We start from the raw sequence: 5,671 nt of genomic DNA on the forward strand, positions 1-5,671 counted from the left end.
AGGCACACACACAGGCACACACACACACAGGCACACACATGCAGAGGCACACACACACAGGCACACACTCACACAGGCACACACACGCAGAGGCACACACACACACTCCCACCTCTGCACATGTGCCCATGGGCACACACACACAGGCACACGCACGCACACATGCACATTCTCTCTCACACACACACATTCTCTCACACACACACACATTCTCTCACACACATACTCACATCCTCTCTCACACACACACATTCTCTCTTTCACACACACACACACACACACACACACACACACAAAAAGTTTCACCTTTCATTTGTAGTATCATACCAGCACTCAAAAAGCTTTTCACTTTTTTTGTGATCAAGGATGGTCTTTAAGATTTAGTAATTTCACTGTCTTTGGAGTATATCTCAAACCAGACCCCTAAAATTATCACTGGTTTGGCGTGTGTGTGTGTGTGGGTGCCTATGTATATGTGTATGGAAGCCAGAGGTCAATATTGGGGGAGTCTCCCTTTATCATTCTAAACCTTATTTTTTGAGGCAGAGTCTCTCACTGAAACCAACACTCAGTGATTCAGCAAGTCTCAGAGATCCTTCTGCCTCTGCCTCCTCAGTGTTGGAACCATAGGTGCACAGTACAGCATCTGGCTGGGGTGGTTTGAATAGGATTGGCCGCCATAGACTCATGGGTTTGAGTGGTTGGCCCAAGGGGAGTGGCACTACTAGGAGGTGTGGCCTTGTTGGAGGAAGTGTGTCACTGTGGGGGTGGGCTTTGAGGTCTCCTATGCTCAAGCTCTGCCCAGTGTGGCTCCCAGTCTCCTTCTTCTGCCTGCAGATCAAGATGTAGAAGTCTGAGCTCCTCCAGCAGCATCATGTCTTTCCTGCACAGGGCCATGCTTCCCGCCATGATGATAATGGACTGAATCTCTGAAACTGTGAGCTACCCCCAGTTAAATGTTTTCCTTTATAATAGTTGCTGTGGTCTGGGGCCTGGAGAGATGGCTCAGTGGTTAAGGGCACTAGCTGCTCTTCCAGAGGACTCAGGTTCAATCCCCAGCACCCACATGGCGGCTCTCAGCTGTCTGTAACTTCAGGATCTGACACCATCACACAAACATACATACAGGCCAAACACCAATGCACATTAAATAAATTAAAAATAAAAAATAAAAAAAAGAGTTGCCTTGGCCATGGTGTCTCTTCACAACAAGAACACCTTAGCTAAGTTACTGACTTTTTATTTATATGAGTACTGAAGATGCAAATTCAGGTCCTATGCTTACACGTCAATCACTTTGACATGAGATCCTTCAACTTATTCCCCTTTCAACTGGAATTTGTGTAACTTACCAACACTTTTAGTGTGTGTGTGTGTGTGTGTGTGTGTATGTGTGTGTGTGTTTTCTCATCTGACACAGTTTTGTTGAGACAGAGTCTGGCAAACCTGGTTCTCACTATGTAAGCCCAGACTGACCTTGAACAAGTGCTCCTCCTGTCTCCGTGTCCTGAGTGTCAGATTATAGGCATACGTCATCAGACCCACCATCATACACCACATTTAGAACAATACCATTGGAGAGCGTGCCCAAGTAATGTTCTGAAGAATGTCCATGACACAGATCCTCTTGTATCAGGCTCGAACAGGAAACAGAAACCACAAAGTCATTTGACCCTTAGAACTTCAGTTAAAAAGAATCTTTGGGCTAGAGAGATGGCTCAGTCGGTAAAGTACTTGCCATGCACGTATGGAGACTTGAGCTCAGATCCCTAGCACCAATATAAAAGACAGGTGCTAGTGCATCCTGGAACCTCAGCACCTAGCTGGGGGTAGAAGGTGGGGTGAATCCTTGAAGCCAGTTACCAGTTGGTGAGTTCAAGTTTCAGTGAGAGTCCTGTCTCAACAAGTAAGGCAGAGAGCAATTGAGGACTGGATGTCTCCACACACACAAATGTATAGGTGCACACACACATACACTCGAGCCCAAAAACACATGCACAACACACACAGTCTTTTCAGGTTGAAGGTATAGCTTAGATGTTTGCTTAGCGAGCACAAGGCCCCAGCCTCAGTTTTTGACATCATTTTAGCCATTATTGCTGTTTAGCTCATGCCTGTAATCATAGCACTTGGAAGGAGGAGGCAGGAGGATCAGATGTCCAAGGTCATTCTCAGGAGTCTGTCTACCTTAGGGCAGAGTGAAGCCTGGGGTGGGCAATATCTGGGTAGAGAAAGTCCCAAGAGATACTGCCCCAAGCAAGCCAAAGCTGGCAGGGTGAGTGCACCATAGAAACAGACAGCTCAGACACTGGATTCTCAGCAGTGCCAAGCCCAGTGCAGATGCAATCATCAGGAAAGCCACAGCGAGGTAGACTCCAGGCACTGGGTGTGCAGCCGGGCTTAAGGCACCCCTGGCATCCTATAAGAGGAAGCAAACACTGGCCACACCAGAACCAACAGGGAAAGCCTCTGCCTTCTGCATGCTCGCTCACTTCAGGCCATTGCTTAACAAAGCCTAACCACAAACTCACCACTAAGATGAACCACTTACCGAGCCCAGCGCCATTAGCACTGAAAATGTGGTGAAGGATTGGAGATGAACAGCAATAAGCTAAAATATACACAGCCTGACCAGAGCAGTGTGCACTCGCAATCCCAGAACTTAGGGAAGCAGAAGCAGGGGAGTTGCTACAAATTTAAGGCCAGCCTGTTCTACGTTGTGAATGCTCAGCTGGCCAAGATAACAAAGACTAAAAGTTAAGGAATAATAATAATAACGATAATACTAATTGAAAAAAAAAAACCTTCTACAGAAATAACTTTTAGCACAGGCTGGAAATTTTAGCACAGTCAGGATTGCAAACGTTGGAGATCTTCCTTTCTGACAGGGAGAATTCACAACAACCACACAACATGTATCTGAAACTATTAATCTCTCCCAGCAAAGACAGTGCCTCTGGCTTGTCGGGCTCTCTGGGCTGCTGCCCTGCTGAGCCTACCACAGTGTCATCTTAGATCCTGTGCTTTGTGAGCCAGAGCTGTGATTAAACTGTGAAGAGAACCCCACCCCTGCCTCCTCCATATCCCTGAAGGGAGTGTGATCTCTTCAGCTCTCCCATTCCCTTCTCACTTAGTAGGCTGCAGTAGAGTGGAGAAGAGTAGGGGCTTCCCAACTGCTATAGTTTCATTCCACAAGCCAACAGTGTGTGTGTGTGTGTGTGTGTGTGTGTGTGTGTGCGCGCGCGCGCGCGCGCGTGTGTGTGTGTGTGTGTGTGTGTGTGTGTGTGTGTGTGTGTGTATGTGTGTGTGTGTGTACCAGGGATGTGGCAGGAATGCTCAACTCTTGAGTATATCAATCTTAGTTTTTTACATGGGAACCATGGGAATCAGGCTTACAGGCCTATCTTAATTAGGGTTTTATTGTTGGGAAGAGACACCATGACCAAGGCAACTCTTTTAAAAGACAACATTTAATTAGGGCTGGCTTACAGTCTCCGAAGTTTAGTCCATTATCGTCATAGTGGGAAGCAGACATGGTGCTGGAGAAGGAGCTGAGAGTTCTACATCTTGATCCCCAGCAAAGAGACACTGTGTCACACTGAATGTAGCCTGAACATAAGAGACCTCAAAGCCTGCCTGCACAGTGACACACTTCCTCTAACAAGACCACACCTACACCAATAAGGCCACACCTCCTAATAGTGCTGCTGCTCCCTAGGGGCCAAGCACTCAAACACATGAATCTATGAGGGCCGGACCTATTTAAACTATCACAGGACCCAAGGGGTTTCCTGTCAGCCAACCGTAGGACAAGGCTCCATGTCTATCTAATGAGTCAGAGCCACTGTCTAGATGGAGACAAAATGAAGGTCATAGCAAGTACCCTTTAATAAAGCTAGTACTAATTATCTTTTGTTTATTTATTTTTTGTAAATATATGGTCTCATGTAGCTATGTTGGCTTTGAATAGTGGAGCCTAGTATAGCTATGAACTTTTGATCTTCCTGACTCTACCTTCTGAGAGCTGGTATTCTAGGCATGTGTCACCAGGCCTGGTTTCCTTGTATATTTAAGACTTAGCATAGAAGTACAATTCTCAAAAACTTAGAGAAGCTATAGTCTAGGTGGGTGAGGGTCTCCAGCAATGTGGCTTAGATCCCCTGGAATATACACAGGCTGCAACAAACCAAGTAACATTAATCTTGTGCTTGCACAGCAAAGAGCCACATCTGCCCTCTGTTGTTCTGGGTCCTATCATGCCACAACCATCAGTGGGCATGACTCTATAAGAATGTGTTCTGGGGGGTGGCTGCTGAGATGGCTCAGCGGGTAAGAGCATTGACTGCTCTTCCAGAGGTCCTGAGTTCAATTCCCCAACCACATGGTGGCTCACAACCATCCATAATGAGATCTGACGCCCTCTTCTGGTGTGTCTGAAGACAGCTATTGTGTACTTATTTATAATGATAAATAAAACCTTGGGCAGGGACTGAGCGAGCAGGGCCAACCAGAATGAGGGGAAGTCCTAAATTCGATTCCCAGCAACCACATGAAGGTTCACAACCATCTACAGCTACAGTGTACTCATATATATACATAAAATAAATAAATAAATCTTAAAAAAAAAAAAAGAACATGTTGTGGGGCTGAAGAGATGGCTCAGTACTTAAGAGTGTGTACTGTACCCACACAAGGTAGTTCACAACCACCTGTAACTCCAGCTCCAGAGTGGTTCAATTCCTCTGGCCTCTGCAGGCACCTGCAGGCACATATCCATACCCCCACACAAACACACATATAATTTAAAATAATTAAAGAAGTCCAGCACCCCACGTCCTTCAGGCTGGTACATACTGTTTACCTCTTGTAGGTCCTTTAGGGCATGTTCCCTTCTGTCCCTCATTGGATTATCATACCTTGTTTTTGTTTAGTTTGTATTTATGCCAGGAGAGAGTGTGGGGAACTCTCACACGACATTTGGGAAGTCTGCATTTTCTTCCCAGAGAGATGGACAAGGGCGCTCCTACAGGCTTAGAGCTGTCCAAGGAGTCTGGGAATCCAGGAGCACCGCCTAAGATGCCTTCCTTTCTGAAGAAGGGCTCTGACCTTGCCATTGGCAGCTTTGCAGGGAAGCTCGGCCCTTAGTGCTACTCAGCTGACCTGAGCAAACTCTGCCCAGTGTGGAGCTTGTCAGCGTTCCAGACACCTGACATGCCACACCAAATATACCACACACTATGCCCAGTGACATGAACAACTGCACTGCTGCCTGTGCTGGGCCGGCTGTGTTCCAATGACCTCTGGTAACAGGGTCCTCGCTAACTAACTCTAACAACCGTCTTACCTTTTACTTTCTTGGACCATTCCCTACCAACACCAATGGCCCTGGGTTGAAGGTCCTTAGCAGCAGTGAGTCTGGGATTCAGGATGTTTAACTAGAATGTTCCATCAATACCTGCCCAAGCTGGGGATAGGAAAGGCTGAGCCTCCACTCTCCATGAAACAGCCTGGTGGAGCTGACTCTAAAGTTAAAATGCTCCTTAATGAGTGTTTGTTGCAGGGTCAAAAGGATCCATTTATTCGCTCCCGTCATCAGTCATTGAATATGGGGTTGCCTAGGACAGGAGTATTCACTTATTGTTTTGTTTTATCCATTTATTTGTTCTTTTTT

This window comes from Mastomys coucha, unplaced genomic scaffold (genome assembly GCF_008632895.1).
Source record: "Mastomys coucha isolate ucsf_1 unplaced genomic scaffold, UCSF_Mcou_1 pScaffold5, whole genome shotgun sequence".
NCBI classification, from domain to species: domain Eukaryota; kingdom Metazoa; phylum Chordata; class Mammalia; order Rodentia; family Muridae; genus Mastomys; species Mastomys coucha.